The sequence below is a fragment of the Giraffa tippelskirchi genome, chromosome 2 (assembly GCF_054371585.1).
Source record: "Giraffa tippelskirchi isolate mGirTip1 chromosome 2, T2T-mGirTip1v1.2.pri, whole genome shotgun sequence".
NCBI lineage: Eukaryota > Metazoa > Chordata > Mammalia > Artiodactyla > Giraffidae > Giraffa > Giraffa tippelskirchi.
The window spans coordinates 55790672-55808522 of NC_137276.1; the positions used below are offsets into that span (position 1 = coordinate 55790672).

Here is a 17851-nt window from a genome sequence, read left to right on the forward strand (position 1 = left end):
GTTTTCAAATATGCTTCTATTTGGGGCATAAAAATGAACATGAATTAATAGATGAAGAAGAAATTTAGAATACATAAAAAATAGACAAAAATATTTTAATATGTATCTCAGTGTAAAGGTCACTGAAATGGCTACAAAATAGAGCACACATTCCAAGCATCTGGACATTGGGAGGCAAACTAAAATTTCAGCCAACCCAAAGGAAAGCCAAATGGAAAGCAGTGAATGGTCCTCAAGGGTGGTTCAGTCTGTACATAATAACCCTGGAATTGGGGAGATCAGAAGAGATGGGGGACTCTGTCTCAGGTGACAAGACCACTATTCCTGCAACATGTTCATTTCTAGATATGTTGCCTGTGGATTATCAAGGCCTCTCATTCTAGCCATATCTTCTGCCTGCCATTGTTCATTTCTGCAGTTTACTAGCAATTTCAGCAGAGGGTCAGCTTGGGAAAATGAAAATAACTGGCTATTACACCAATGGTAATCATGTGTTTAACAAATTATCAGTCTCTGGTGGGGAAGAGGCCACAATAATGTCTAAGGTGGTCGTGGAGATTTTATTTCTTCTAAATCTGTTCTTAATTCCTGAAGCAAAGGAGTGAGCAATAATGGAGAAACTGAATCTTTGAACATGCAAATTCAACCAGAGAAACTAAGGTGTCTTAGAAGTGAGAAGAGCAAACAGCAACATGTTCCCTAGGAAGAAAGGCCTTTACTTAGATACATCAAGGTGTCAAAGAAGCGAAGAGGTTTTAGGGAGAAGGAAGAAAAGCCCAGAGCTACATTGACTGGCATGTGTGTGGTTAGCAGAAGCTTAATCAGTAGGATTTAGAATAAAACATTGGAATGAGAGAATCAATAAGAATCAAAATATCACCGAGGAATGACCGAGACTCAACTCTGATTACAGAACACAAATAGGGTGTGATTCAAAGGCAGAAAGAGCAAAGAAAATATTTCTGGAGTTGAAAAACAGATGTAGTAGAAAGTAAGCAAAGAAAGTAGAAACTAAAGATTTCTGGGGAAAGAACCAGGTAACGCTGAAGAAGCTGAAGTTGAACAGTTCTATGAAGACCTACAAGACCTTCTAGAACTAACACCCCAAAAAGATGTCCTTTTCCTTGTAAGGGATTCGAATGCAAAAGTAGGAAGTCAAGAAACATCTATAGTAACAGGCAAATTTGGCCTAGATTACAGAATGAAGCAGGGCAAAGGCTAGTAGAGTTCTGACAAAAGAATGCACTGGTCATAGCAAACACCCTCTTCCAACAACACAAGAGAAGACTCTACACATGGACATCACAGATGGTCAACACCGAAATCAGACTGACTATGTTCTTTGCAGCGAAAGATGGAGAAGCTCTATACAGTCAGCAAAAACAAGACCGGGAGCTGACTGTGGCTCGAATCATGAACCCCTTATCGCCAAATTCAGACTGAAATGGAAGAAAGTGGAGAAAACGACTAGACCATTCAGGTATGACCTAAATCAAATCCCTTTTGACTATACAGTGGAAGTGAAAATACATTTAAGGGACTAGATCTGATAGACAGAGTGCCTGATGAACTAAGGATGGAGGTTCATGACATTGTTTAGGAGACAGGAATCAAGACATCCCCAAGGAAAAGAAATGCAAAAAAGCAAAATGGCTGTCTGAGGAGGCCTTACAAATAGCTGTGAAAAGAAGGGAAGTGAAAAGCAAAGGAGAAAAGGAAAGATATACCTATTTGAATGCAGAGTTCCAAAGAATAGCAAGGAGAGATAAGAAAGCCTTCCTCAGCAATCAATGCAAAGAAATAGCGGAAAACAATAGAATGGGAAAGACTAGAGATCTCTTCAAGAAAATTAGAGATACCAAGGGAATATTTTATGCAAAGATGGGCTCAATAAAGGACAGAAATGGTAGGGATCCTAACAGAAGCAAAAGATATTAAGAAGAGGTGGCAAGAATACACAGAAGAAATGTACAAAAAAGATCTTCACAACCCAGATAATCACAATGGTGTGATCACTCACCTAGAGCCAGACATTCAGGAATGATGTCAAGTGGGCCTTAGGAAGCATCACTACAAACAAAGTTAGTGGAGGTGATGGAATTCCAGTTGAGCTATTTCAAATTCTGAAAGATGACACTGTGAAAGTGTTGCACTCAATATGCCAGCAAATATGGAAAAGTCAGCAGTGGCCACAGTACTGGCAAAGGTCAGTTTTCATTCCAATCCCAAAGAAAGGCAATGCCAAAGAATGCTCAAACTACTGCACAATTGCACTCATCTCACACACTAGTAAAGTAATTCTTAAAATTCTCCAAGCCAGGCTTCAGCAATACGTGAACCATAAACTTCCAGATGTTCAAGCTGGTTTTAGAAAAAGCAGAGGAACCAGAGATCAAATTGCCAATATCCGCTGGATCATTGAAAAAGCAAGAGAGTTCCAGAAAAACATCTATTTCTGCTTTATTGACTATGCAAAAGCCTTTGACTGTGTGGATCACAATAAACTGTGGAAAATTCTGGAAGAGATGGGAATACCAGATCACCTGACCTGCCTCTTGAGAAACCTGTATGCAGGTCAGGAAGCAACAGTTAGAACTGGACATGGAACAACAGACCGGTTCCAAATAGGAAAAGGAGCACGTCAAGGCTGTATATTGTCACCCTGCTTATTTAACTTATATGCAGAGTACATCATGAGAAACACTGGGCTGGAGGAAGCACAAGCTGGAATCAAGATTGCCAGGAGAAATATCAATAACCTCAGATATGCGGATGACACCACCCTTATGGCAGAAAGTGAAGAAGAACTAAAGAGCCTTTTGATGAAAGTGAAAGAGGAGAGTGAAAAAGTTGTCTTAAAGCTCAACCTTCAGAAAACTAAGATCATGGCATCTGGTCCCATCACTTCTTGGCAAATAGATGGGGAAACAGTGGAAACAGTGTCAGACTTAATTTTTTGGGGCTCCAAAATCACTGCAGATGGTGACTGCAGCCATGAAATAAAAAGATGCTTACTCCTTTGATGGAAAGTTATGACCAACCTAGACAGCATATCAAAAAGCAGAGACATTACTTTCCCAAACCAAGGTCTGTCTAGTCAAGGCTATGGTTTTTCCAGTGGTCATGTATGGATGTGAGAGTTGGACTACAAAGAAAGCTGAGCGCCGAAGAATTGATGCTTTTGAAGTGTGGTGTTGGGGAAGACTCTTGAGAGTCCCTTGGACTGCTAGGAGATCCATCCAGTCCATCCTAAATGAGATCAGTCCTGGGTGTTCATTGGAAGGACTGATGTTGAAGCTGAACCTCCAATACTTTGGCCACCTGATGCGAAGAGCTGACTCATTGGAAAAGACCCTGATGCTGGGAAAGATTGAGGGCAGGAGGAGAAGGGGATGACAGAGGATGAGACGGTTGGTTGGCATCACCGACTCAATGGACATGGGTTTGGGTGGACTCTGGGAGTTGGTGATGGACAGCGCGGCCTGGTGTGCCACGGTTCATGCGGTTGCAAAGAGTCAGACATGAGTGAGAGACTGAACTGAACTGAACTGAACCAGGAAAACTGTTGTGCTGAGGTTGGAAAGGAAACAAGTATAATATAATGATGAGCAGGAACACATTGCTCTAAAATATCCTTCTCTTCATAGTAGCTGTGCAGCATCCAATGCCTCCTGGTAACCTCAGTCCAATCCTCCAAGATCGGTAGAAACATGAGCATGAATGCCTAACCTGTATTTCTTCATGATCTCTCACACCTGCCTGAATTTGTCACCTCTGACCATGCCCCTCTCGCAAATTTCATTCCTGAGCTGTCTTTGATTATACTGTGTTAATTCTTTAAGCCTTCTTGCTCTGCCTTTATGACTTTTTCTTTTTGCTGCCAAGTTTGTGGACATACCTGAGAGTCTGCCGTTTGCTGTATTTTTTCCACAGAACATCTTCCTAACAATTCTCACTTACTTGTTCCTCTATGCCTGGCACATTAAACCAGGTCACTGTTAGTTAAAATGAAAAGGAACAGGTGGAATTCAGAAGAATGACAGAACTGAAATCTGCAGGATTAGACCTAACTTCATATGTAGAGGAAGAGAGAGACTCCAAAATGATACTGAAGGTCAGAGCCTGAGCAAACTGGAAAATGATGATGTTACCTGTAAATGTAAGGGCATCTGGTTGAGAAGTGAAGTGATGCGCATGGCTGAATTTGACATAATGTTAAGCATCCTCCAAGCTTCTCATATATATATATATCTTTTTTTTTTTCAGGTAAAAACCATGTTTTCCTTTTATTTGATACTGTTTCCTCTCTTGCCTCCTACTCTGGTAATGATTAAGGCCCCACCTCTCAGGAGCACTGCATCTGAACAGGCTGAGACAGAACCAGTGTGAACACGGTCCCAGAGCAGAGCTTTTGGAATAATAAGAACATCAAAAATCAGCCTTTATTTCCACTTACAAAGGGATTCACTCAGAGGGTCCAAAGCTCTGCTTTCTAACCACAGAAAACCTGGAGCCCAAGGCAAAACTGGAAACCAGAAGGAACCGGAAATGAAGCATAGTGCCTCCTCAAATACTCGAAGTCTGATCATCTCACCTCTGTTACAGGGAACGGCCCCACTCCAGCATTTGTAACAGAAAACATTTTGTTTCTCTTTCACTTTCCAACTGGGTACATAAAATCTACTAAAAGGAACATAAAGAATCAAAAGAAATCAGCTCACTCACAAGAGTCACTCCAGATAGTGATTTCTGGTTGCTGAGATTATTCAGCACATTATTTCCAAGTGGCAAAATTCAGGACAATCTGAGAACTCAAAAGTGGCAGCTACATTCACCAACAGGTTCATGTGAGACACACATACATACAGCCCCATTTTCCAGTGTATATACGGCAAGGGGCCAAGACCCCCGATCAGTACAATAACTTATTTTGTACATTACAGTGCACAGAACAACGGAGGGGAAAGACATTTTCTTGGAGAGGTTCGTCTGGGCTCTGAAGGCAGTTGGAGCCCAGTGCCCCGGCCATCATTAGCTCGACACCGCCTCCTCTTTGGTTGTGCTGGCCTTGGAGGCAGCTGCTTCCTGTAAGGGATCTGCTGGCTTCTCTTCCTCCTCCTCCTCCTCTTCCTCTTCCTGGGGGTAGAGGTCTGGGTACTTCTGCATGCACTCCTGCATGGCCCGGAACTGGTCCACACAGTCCAATCTCTTGACATCCTCCTTGCTGTAGTGGAAGCAGGAAAAGGCTGCCTTGAACTGTTCCCCGCATGGGCCACTGGCCATTCCCCCAAGGCATGGGCAGTTCCAGTTGATGTCTCCGTTTGGCAGGATCAGTCTATGCTCCTCATACGGATCACTGGGGTCGTCGGCCACCAGCTCTGCGTTGCTTGGAGTCTCATTGTCTTCTTTGGTCACAAATATGATTCGATCCTTCCCTTCCTGCCAGCAGTAGGTCATGATGCAGCCTGGCGTTCCGACCTTGTGGCGATTACAGCGTCGGCCTCCTATATACATCTTTAATATCATCCTCATGAGTTAATATCCACATCACATCGACCTAATTTACACCTCCATCTCTGACACAGACAATGCTGTGCTCAGCAAATCTCATTTCCTTCCCACCTCTGGGTCCACAAGAAGACTACCTTTCAATTATGTTGGGGCCATGTGACTAGGTTCCAGTATCTGCCCATACAGGACTGACCACAAAACACTATTCAAGTGTCCACAGTCTGCCTTTACTTCTGCAGCAATCTCAGAGTCCACATATTTCAGATGGTAGCATCACAAGATGGAAGGAGTTTAAATTACCATCCTGATTTGAGAATACATCTCAGAATCCTAGTAGATAATATGTGACTCGCACAGACTGAAAAACTGAAAAGGCGGCAGAGGAAAAAATTACATAGGTGAGAAGGCTTTAGTGAGAGCAGTGAAGAATGATGCAGCACCCAAGGGTTGCAACAATGAGGAGACATTCCCACTCTCAGGTCTGAAGAGGTAAATGAAGGATATAGATTCCAGAACTCAGAGACAGAGTTTCATGAAGAATGTCATGAGATTATAGAATTTCTCTTTAAAAGGAGCACACTACCAGCAGAGGGAGCAATGCAGAAATGAAAACTCCAACCTACTCCCTTCAGCTCTTCAGTCATCTTGGGCTGCTGTTGGACAGAGTTCAAAATTGCTTTTCACATCAGCAGAGCCATTTCTGTGAGCAGGTGAATGCACCCCACTGTTGTTAAATGTTTGACCCATTCAATTTGCATTGTTCTTATTCCTAGTTGTCCACCAAGGAATCTTCAACTTTTGATTCTCATGACTGGATTTTCCATGGAGGTACAACTTCCAGTAAGAAAGAGGGCTAAACATAACCATATTAAATTTATATCCTAATTTATATTCTATTAATTCTGCCTACTGATTTTATATATTTCTTATAATCTTTGTTAATGTTAGACCACTCGTGAAAGATTATTCTTTATTTGCCGACAAAGTCATATGTCTAAGCAATGCTACCATATAAAGTATCTCCAAAGACAGTGACATGACCTTCCATAGTGTCTATATATTGCCATTACTACTCAGAAGAGAGTAACTTACTTTCATCTTTAAACCTACATGTCCATCAACAGGCTAATAGTTACAGAATGGTTAAATAAAATGTCACACCACACACACACACACACACACACACACACACACACACAGGGATAATACTCAGCTATAAAAAATGAAATTTTGCCATTTGTAACAACATGGATGGCCCTGGAGAGTATTATGCTAGATGAAATAAGTCAGACAGAGTAGGAAAAATACTGTATAGTATCAGTTATACTTGGAATCTAAAATGTACAATAAATTAGTGAATATAAGAAAAAAGAAGCAGATTCACAGATATAGAGAACAAACTAATGGTTACCAGTGGGGAAAGGAACTAGGGGATTAAGAGGCTAAAAATAAATAAGCTATAAAGATATGTTATACAATACAGGGTATTACATAGTTTAAAATTACAATATTTTATAATAACTATAAATGGAATTGTTGTTTAGTCACTAAATCAGGCCCAACTCTTTTGGGACCCCATGGACTATAGACTGCCAGGCTCCTCTGTCCATATGACTTCCCAGGCAAGAATACTGGAGGAGGTTGCCATTTCTTTCTCCAGGGGATATTCCTGAGCCAGAGATAGAATCTGCATCTCCTGCTTGGTAGGTGGATTCTTTACCGCTGAGCCACCTGGGAAGCCCATAAATGGAATTAACATTTTAAAAACGTATTGTATTGTATTTCACTATATTTTAAATCACTATATTGTATACCTGTAACTAATATAATATTGTACATCATCTATACTTCAATAACAAACAAAAATAATAAAAATGTTCATTACTATATCCAAACCCAAACCAAGCTGAATTTCTAAACCTAAAATATCGAAAGGCATTTTTTAATGTTTTCTTCTGACTTATCATCTACTTCCAGTCTCCCGACCCCTTCTGTGGAAACAGAATACTCATTAGAATCCAAATTCAGCTCTTCTTTTCCATTACCATTGACTTTATCTGAAGTCCTTCTAGCTTTGCTTGAACTTTTGCAAAGCCTTCTGGCCAGTGTCTGTCTTCACTCTTCTCTTTATAATCCTCCCTACAGAAGACTCACAGATGGTCTTTCTAAAGCACAGCTGCAATTACTATTTTCTCTTCCCAAAATAATCAAGTCATCCCCTATTAATCCAACTTCTTCATTCTGACATTCAGGTCCTCCCCAGTGTGCCTTCATTTACTCTAAAACATTGCCCTGTGTGCATATCACACATCAATCAAAATGAACAGCTTGTTGCCCAGAAGTGTGATTTTAACTAAAGGACCTTTAGGGATGTTTGCATATGGTCAAACAGCATTCAGTAACTTTTCTGACATATGTTTTTCTTCTAGTCAACTCAATCCATGTCCATCCCTCTTATAAGACTATGCCTTCTTTATCTATCAATGGGGCTTCAGTAAAAGACAGGAGTCTATCATTCGGTATGGACCTTGACATTTAAACCACTAATCTTGATTCAACAAATGATGCACATGGATTCAATTAGGACATCCTGACCAGAAGACACACTCAATTCCATCTACCATATGTAGATGATATGGTTTCAAAGTAATTATGTTATGATTTGTAAAATATAAAAGAATGTGAATTCACTCAGTAGCAATTGTTTATTGACTAAAGGAGGTAAAAAGCTATATATGGAATTGTCTTCTTAAAAGTGATCAAAGAATCCTGTGCTAACCTTGACATCTAGGTTTGCTTTCCTTCAGTTTCTCAAAGCTAGTCACTCATAGAAAACTCCTGAAGAACCACAAACTCTTTCATTTGTTCCTCAACCCTATAAGCTGCCTGTCTGGAATGACCACACTCCAAAATTCCATGGGTCACAACTCTATTTCCAGTACATACATTAAGCGCTATCTCTTTCTTAAAGTTGTAGCACCTCAGTCTACACCTCCAAATAACAGTCTTACATGAATCAAGTGGTTTAATGGATACAACATGGGCTTGGAAAAAGTCAGAATTAAATTTTCATTCTTATCTCTGAATCTGTATCTGTGTGAACATGACAAAACTGTACAGCCCATCTAAACCTCTGTTTCTTCTTCTTTAAAATGAAAACAAACATACCTATGGGTAACACAAGAAGGTCTTCAGGAAATATTTGGTTCTCCACCTTTCATTACTGCTATATGGATGACTATACTTTTATTACCTTGCTCTGTAAGCTTTATGCTCCTATGAAACCTATATCTCACTCTTTTCTAAATTTTTAGCAGACTGAATGTAATTTCTTATATACTAGATGCTGAATTAATCAATTAATGTTGAATTATGTGAAGTAAAATGTACTTTGCATCTCTTTAAGGAAAAACACTTAATACATATCACAAAAATCTACTGGCAGGGGTTCTACAGTTTTCCTTTCATCATAGTTACTTTCCAAAGGTATCCTGTCTGCTTACTTTTATGATGTTTCCTACTTACGTTACTCTTTCTTCTAACAGCACCTCCTTTTTCAGTTTCCTGCTGAAAAAGCAAACTTTTTCGGGCTTAACTGAATGTTTTCTCTTCAATAACCACTACTTAAAGGTCTCCCATCAAAATGGCAACTACTCTTCAAGAAGTTAGTTGATCTCCTTAAATAGATTTCTCTATGATTTTTCTTTTTAATTGCAAGTATAGACTTGGAAATCCTGGAGAATTGATTGAAACACCACAAAGGATAATGGACAACTCATGACAGAAATGACTTCAGATAACTCAAGACTAAATTCCTTATGAGAAATCAAAATCATTCTAAACAATGTGAAAGCCCCAGTAACTTTAGGTGAAGGCATGATCAAAACTCTGTATGTTAAACGATTTCCCTCCAGAGGAAGTAGTCTAGGTTTTCTGCCCAGGGTCTAGGTCTTCGCAGGCCATTCTGCCCCCAGTGGCTGTGAAACAGAACAAGACTCTATAGTACCTCCCCTACATGGCCTCAGCTTGCCTTCTGTCTGTGGAAAAACTTTAGCCAAAGAATAAGTTTAATCAGAGAAGTGAAAATGCAGAAACCAAAGAAAGCAGTCACAGGAGGCCAAATAAATAATAATAATGTAGTCATTAACCACAGTCAAGGAACTTCAGTTCTTTCTCAAGGCCATAGGTAATATTCTGAGCCATATCCTGTGAGCTGTCTTATAGATACTGAAACCTCCAACAGGTGGAGAAGTTAGCTACATGATGACCAGACTGTAGCCATGACACAAGCTGCCACAATTGCAAGAACTAGCTTCAAAGAAATGGAAACAAATTGACCTTGGAACTGAAGATTAACTATACCTAAAACAATCAAGATGATGTTGGTCAGACCACCAGTGACCAATTTCAAGATGACTATCAGAGCTGACTATGCTGTTTCTACATGTAGCCCGCTCTTTGTGTCTGTAAAACATCCGTCCCCTGATTGTCAGTGGGGGGAAGTCGGCCTTTGGACAGGCATCCTCCCTTCCTGCTGGTTGCCAGCATCCAAAATAAAGAAAATTTTTCACCAACCTTGCCTCTTTAATGGTTTTTGAGCTGTGAGCAGCCAGACCTCACTTTCAGTTACAATTGCAGCTGCAAACATATCTAGATATTGCCAAGTTAAAGCTGTCCACCCTGGACCACAGCCCTATAGTTCAACCTGACTTTTTAGCTTAATTGAAATGGAACTTGATTCAGTTAAACATGATGTGTCTTTTGCTCCTTCAATGACAACATAACATAGATATTGCAAACCCTTTCCCTGAAGCCTGAAACTCTAAACTCTTGAGTGTTAGTGGACCTTAAAAGAAGTTTTCAGCCTTACCTTGGGGGTAAAGGAAGAGAAGGGGTTTGGGGACCAACAAGTCTGATTCCATGGCTAAGCCCATAACCGTAAGAGTTTTGTGGCTTTGGGAACATCACTTAGCCTCTCTATTCCTATTTTCTCATAGGACTGTTGTGAAGATAGGATTAGACCACACAGTTGATATATTTTCCAGGTAATGTTAGAAATTTTCCATATACCTCTCCTCCTACTTTCCTATCATTTGATTCCTTGTGAGAAATAAGAAGGATGGGTAACCCCATCCCATGGTTCTTAGCCTAAATTCTCTTTCTGCCGGTCACCTTTCTTCCAGTTGTTAATTACAAAGTTATATAGAAACAAATATAGTCAATGTTTCCATTCAGTAAGTATGTGAATATATGCTCAGTGTTAGGTATATGGCAGGCACTGTTAAACAGAAGGGGACACCAGTATGTCAGGAAATATCCAGTCTGGTACAAAAGGCAGTATACTCAACTGCTGCTACTAATGCTATGCCACTACTACTAGTACTACTACTATCACAACTACTACAGCCATCATACTACTAGTAATATACTATTACTACTATCACAACAACAACAGTACCAATTGTTGTAATATAATAAGCATTATATAAGCATAGTGCTAAGAATGCACATATTCATCATTTATGCAACATTTTATCTTATTCACAACTGTATTGCCAACATCTACAAGAGTTCCTGACATTTTTGCAGATAAGGAAATCAAAGTGTCAGTAGAACTGTTCCCACTGCAGGTTCTTAGGACACATCCATTTTCTTGTCTTTTACGGTTTCTAATCTTACTTTGCAGATAAGGAAACTAAGGCTTAGGGAGTTGTCCACCACAATAATTCCCAAAGTGTCATGACAGGAGTACGCTTCTTTCATTATTCTGCCTCCATGCACACATGCACAAATTCAAAAGGCAAGACTCTGGACACTGGTCTTTAAACTATTTGAAATAAAAAGTTAGTATATTTTCAAAACTAGATTGATGACAGCAGAATTTGTAACTTTGTAGATAGCAGGCAGAGATTACTTCCTTATTTTCCATCTAAAATCCTAGTTTTATATGTAGCTGTCCCAATATTAATAATAGATACATCCTGCAGGCAAGAATTCACTATCATTGTTGTCTGTCCTTACATGAGATTATACAAATAGATAGATGAGAAAATCAAGGTTATAGATAAAATGCCTTCAAATAGTTCTAATTTTAGGAGCTCAAATATATTGATATATTTGCATAAACAAGTAAACTAATTTTTATTTGCATAAACAATTACCAGTAAGACAGACTGGTTTATCTGTTGAGTTAAATTTTCATAAAAAAGAATTTCCCAGCCTATGTACTTAGACCTTGAACTATATTCAGTGAATCAGCTTCTAGAACATGTCCCATCATAAAGAATTAAGCAGAGTGCAACTAACATCCCAGAATTAGACTCCAGGGAGGGAAGATTCCAAGAAATGTCAAAAATTTGCTTCATATTTTCAGTTTAGGTTTGAGAAGCTTGGCACTATATATTCTAACAAGGCTTTAAGGAATAAATGAATAAATCAATGGATTAAGAAAATAATTAGTATAAAACTTTATTTAACTTTTCTTGAGTTATTATTTAATTACATTGCAGTTAGAATCAGGACTTCACACCCAACTGATAATCTGTAAATTCAAACTGGAAAAAAAAAAAAAAAGAACAAATGAATAAATATTAAATGAACCAATATTTCTTTAATCCTTAGCTGGGAAGATAGCCTTTCCCCAAATTAAAGTAGGTTGATAAGGACTGACTGTGTAAAAGTTTGGGGATTTTAAATCTCCTATGCTAACCTGAACTGCACACTGGAATTATATCCCACTCTAACAGTCAGCACATGGAGTGGTGTTTCCCATATGTCATCTCTACTTTCTTACTAATAAGATAGTCAAGAATTACAAATGCTATTCTTTCCTTCTAAGCTGTCTTTTATTTTGTTTTTCCCCTTAGGAGCTATCGCAAAGATAAAAATCTGTCCTTTGTTAGATCTGTTACCCAGGGAAACAGTGTTTATATATCTTTTTCTTCCATATTGCATTTGAAAAATCATGAAAGTAGCCAGATAAGCTGTATTTCTTCAAGCAATATTTTCAGTGTTTTTTTCCATATTTTCAATGAATATGAAATGATAGCTAAGTGATTAGAAGCAGAAGCTTTAAATGAAACAAGTATGTACGTTTGGGACAAAACATTCACTGATTTTCAAACTCTAGGTGATTTCACATATTTGTAATTAAACATTCTCTCTTTTGGTCCACCTATGTCAGTGCAATATTATGAAGAATTCTGAAACACTTCAAGAGCAATTTAAACAAAACAGCTATGTCAATGAACAGTTTAGATATTGCTTCTGTTTTGTTTATTATAATTACATATTTGGGGACAATAGAATTAAAGACAATTTTTTTTTCTAAAAAGGAAACCATGAAAAGCCTAAAGGTCTGAAGACCTTTCTTGGTTTCTAAAGTTTATCAGAAATGATTACACTATAGAACAGTCTTTCTTTTTCTAGCATTATCTTAGATAAAAAGTACATGGACCGTTGTGCTCTCCAGTGCTGTTCATCATGGTTTCCTTCTGATTATAACTACAGCATTACCTATAGGGGAAAAAAATGGGACAACATCCAAAACATGAGTTTATAGTAAAATTATCAGTCAGAATATAAACCCACACTAGATCCTAAAGAATAATAAAAACAGCAAATACATTGTACTGATTATGCTCTGTACACTATTTCAAGCACTTTACGTATATAACCAACTTTTATATACTTTCCTTCTCTGCAGAACAGTTCTTGGCCTGTGTAGGAGGCCTGTATGTCTGGCACACAATCTACAAAGCAAGTATCCTGGAGTCCTTGTATCACAGAAATAAAAACTCACAGAATTGAGTTGATCCACTGAATTCATCTAGTTCCTTAATAATGAACACCTCTTTGAAAAGAAGACTCATGTTATTAAAAAGGGGCAGATTTATTTTCCACAAAAGACACAATACATTCAAATGCTCAATTCATTCACCAAGCATTTACTATGGAAACTGGTGTTGTGCAAAACTCTGAAGACAGGATAATCAATGCGGTTTATACCTCCCAGAAGCTGTGCTGAGGGTAAACTGGTTGCTCTCAGCCTGGTTGTTGTCACACAGAATCACCCTGACACATGAACTCATGGCCACCTTTCAAGACAGAATTTTCTTAAATGCTTAAGATACATTTCTGGACATCCAAGAACGTTTGGCTTCTATTTCTACTTACTGGACAGCTCAGAGAACCATGTTTGGAACCCTGAGCAACAGAACTGAATCTGGGTTGGGTTCAACTTTCCAAGGAATTGATCTATATACAGGAGAGTGATCCCTAAGAGTTTTTATACCAAGGTTTGCTGAGACTGTCTTAAAACCTGAGTAACTCAGTCCAGAGAGGACCTGATCTCCTTGGTAATCAAGTGCAATTTATGACCCACAAAATGACGGTTTTGTGTGTGATTCTCAATTGCTTGTTTCATCATAAGTAGAAAGATGGTTTTTGACCAAAGTCAAATGCAAGGCTAGACCTACTGCATATGTACATGGAGACATGAACAAGAACTTTTTCCAAAGCTTGCCAACACTGTTCCATTCTGGAAGCCTTCACTCCAGCCCTCTGGAGTTCACATGTTCTCTCATGCCTGAGTTCTGGGGTGGCTCCCACCATGGGCACTTCTCTTGCACCTATGTGGCTCAAATCACTGCCCACATATGATGTAAGGACATATGTGGACATGTAAGGGCATAACCAAAAAATAAGAATTCTTATACCTACCCCACCTACCCACATGAAGGATCCAACCCAAAGTGATAAGGGGGTTGCAGGATACATTGCAAAGTCTTTCTGCAATTGGTGACACTTCAACTTAGCCTTGAAAGGTAATTAAAGATTAGCCAAAGTAAAAGGGGAAAGAGTTTCAAGAGGAGAAGAGGGCATCTTAAAGGGCAAGGATGCCCAAGAAGGGGTGGAAGGTCTGGGGAAAGTTATCATTTCTAGGAACAAGAGATCAACCTGTATCTTCCTTGATAAAATAACTTTTACCAGGGGACCTTCTAGAAAAAAATTCACTAAAACCTGTTGATGTCTAAGCCTCACAGAAGCATAATATGTATTATTGAAGGCCCAAGTCAAATGCCACATCCTCTATCAAACTTTGGAGCAGAATTCCTCCTACCATTGCCCTCCCACAGGGCTTACTTCTCTCTGCTCAGACCGCTGTCTGATTCATGAGGCGAGATGTGCACAGTATGTCTGTCTCCGTAGATCACGAACTACTGGGAGGCAGCAACAGTCCTCCCACCACCACCTGGACTGACCTTCGTGAATCTGTGCCTACACGCCCGCTTTCCTTCCTGCCATGAGAAAAGACAAGACTCTGTTCTATTGGAGGCAGTCCCTCCTCTTATATTCTGGATTTCATTTCTCATCTATTCAAGGACTTGGTTCCCATAGAAATCTACCTCCCACTTTGCAATATCCATTCCTCATCCTCCATACTTTTCTGCATAGAAAAATATAGAGTCGCCTTTCTTTGACCCTTGTGTCCCTCCACCTACAGCTGGACTCTTTGCTCTTTGTCACAGCACTCCCCCAAAGTCATCTGTGCATGCTGTCTGCATTTTCTCAATTCACATTTTTATCTACAACCCACACATACACTTACATCCCAATCACTCCATTAAAACTGCTCTGACAAGGTCAGCAGCAGCCTCCACAATGCCAAATCTAAAGACCACATCTTCTCTCCATCTTAGTTTCTATGCAACATTTCATATTATTAACTCCACTCTCTGGAAACATTCTCTTGGGTTGACTGGCACCCAGAGTTTCCACACTCTCCTTCTACCTCACTGGCAGTTCTTCCTGAATTTTCCTTGCTGACTCTTCCTCATCATGGGACCCCTAAAGCCGCAATAACTCACAGTTCAATCCTGGGACCTCTTCTGTCTTCTCTTTCTGATGTTTATCTCACCCTGGTCTATAAGTAGTTCTATATCAATACTGTTGAGTCTCATATTTATGTCTACAGCAGTGACTGCTCTCTTCAGTCTACCTGGATATCTAGTGGCATTTCAAATGGAACAAGATCTATTTTCCTACATTTATAAATTTTTCTTTTTCCCAGACTTCCACCTTAAGACAAGTGTGTATGCACGCTCAGTTGTGGCCAACTCTTTGCGACCTCATGGACTGTAGCCCACCAGGCTCCACTGTCCATGGGATTTCCCAGGCAAGAATTCTGGAATGGGTTGCCATTTCCTTCTCCAGGGGATCTTTCCAACCCAGGGGCTGAATTTGAGTTTCACGTTTCTGGCATTGGCAGGCAGATTCTTTACAACTGAGTTACCTGGGAGGCCCTCCCCACTGGGGATTTCAGTCTTCCATCTCAACACTCACATCAACTCCATCAATAGGCAATGTGGTTCTATCTTCCCGATGTTTTTTTGATCACACAATCTTTGTGTCTCCACTGGCACCATCATAGGCCCAGAAACCAACAACTCCTACCTGGAATTTCTCTCGTTTAGTCTTCTTCAGTTCTTGCTCTTCTAACAATTTAGTTTTTATTATCAGGTAGAAGTGGCTTACAAGATGAAAATCAAGTTATGACACTACCCTGCACCATACTCTCCACTACCTTCCAAAAGACCCTCTAGGGACTTTACTAGTAGTCCAGTGGTTAAGAATCCACCTTGTAATGCAGGGGACATGGGTTCAGCCCCTTGTCAGGGAACTAAGATCCCACATGCCATGGAGTTACTGAGCCTGCATGCTCTGGAGCCTATGAGCCACAATTAGAGAGCCTGAGTGTCACAACTACTGAAGCCTGCACACTCTGGAACCTGCGAGCCTCAACTTTTCACACACCACAAGAAAAAATCTCACATGCCACAATTAAGATCCAATGCAGCCAAATAAATCAATAAATATTTTAAAAGAACCTCTAAAATCAAAACCCCTTCTCTCTCCCTCAACTTCTCCTCGCCGCCTCCCCCCATTTCTCTCCTTCTTTCCTCCCTCCCTCTTTTCTCTCTCTCCCACTCTCACCCCCTAAATACTCTAGGCTCCTTCCTAATCTCCCCTTGAGGACCTTTGCAGTGGGCACAATCACTGACAAAAGGATCTGCACCATCATTAGCATCTCAAGTCAAATGTTAAGTCTTGGAAAGGTCTCCCTAATAGCCCAAACAAAACTTAATTACATTACAGTAGTTTTTCTTCTTAGCACTTAGCACCACACATTTCTTATCTCTTGGTTTGTTTTGTTGTGGAATCCATTTATATCCACTAGATTATCAGCTTCATGTGTCTACTGTGCTTTAAATATCTCCTGTATACAGATTAGTACCTGGCACATAAACAGCATCCAGGAAAGGATATGTTTGTCTGGAAAGACAAAGAATAGATACAATGTGGTGCCAGAAGTCAAGAGGGAGGGTTGGCAAAGCTGCGTGACTCAGAGACTCAGGGCATCCTTGACCTGGAGTTTATACCCAAAGGGTCCACAAGTCAGCTTGACTGTGGTCACTCGGTGGGCTGTGTGGTGTCCTCAGGCAATTCCAGCAGAGCGTGAGTCACAATGGCCCCTCTCAATAGTCATACCCAGTGCCCACTCCTGCCAATTACTCAGCTTCAGTTCTGAGCACAGTATTGTGATTACACCTGTTACTAATTAAAGGACAAAATAAATGTGAAGTGCCAGTGAAATACTGCACAGGAGTAAAGCAGCAATTATATTTATTGTATAATTTCCATTTGGCAATTATATTGATTGGACAATTGAACATACTGCATAATGGTGATAATTACAACTGTTAACATTTTCTGCTGGGAAGAATCCAAGTGGGTAAACAGGTTGCTTTGAGTTACTGACAATCAGAAGGGGGAGTCTGGAGTTTCTCTTTAATTCTTACACATATTGATCAGAGATATTTCCTTGGGAAATATTGAAGTTTGAAAAACAGGCCTTTCATGTTTTAACAAGGAAAATCAATTTAAACCTTTCAGTATTTTGCACTGATGGAAACAGATAAATGCAAAGGGAAATCAAACCCAGGAAAAGAAAAAGGGAACGTGTTCCTATGTTACAAATGAGTTGGCAACAAGTCTCAACCAGAGGCAGGGAGGAAGTAAATCCGCATAAGAAAACGGGTACCAGCTGAGGCCTGAGGGCAAATCAATACTTCTTAGTGGATCACATTAGCATAAAAGATCTCACGCCAGAGTGGTCTGAACAAGGGATGAGAACAGTGCTTGATAAGACAGCATGCATGCCAAACCATAAGTCTTGTGAATTCTCCTTTCTCACTCAGAAAGGAATACATAGTAGTTTTGCAACGTACGATGAATATGTCTCCAGTTAAGTCACCTTCATAAAATGAATCTTGGTGAT

The 17851-nt window shown here is 39.8% G+C and overlaps 1 protein-coding gene and 1 pseudogene across 1 annotated transcript in view; both read right to left on the reverse strand.

The window, feature by feature from the left end:
* Positions 1–17851, reverse strand: part of NRG3 (neuregulin 3) — a 1196705-nt gene that overhangs the window by 830458 nt on the left and 348396 nt on the right. The gene's annotated exons all lie outside the window — the stretch shown is intronic.
* On the reverse strand, positions 5032–5457 carry LOC145531342 (mitochondrial intermembrane space import and assembly protein 40 pseudogene; annotated as a pseudogene).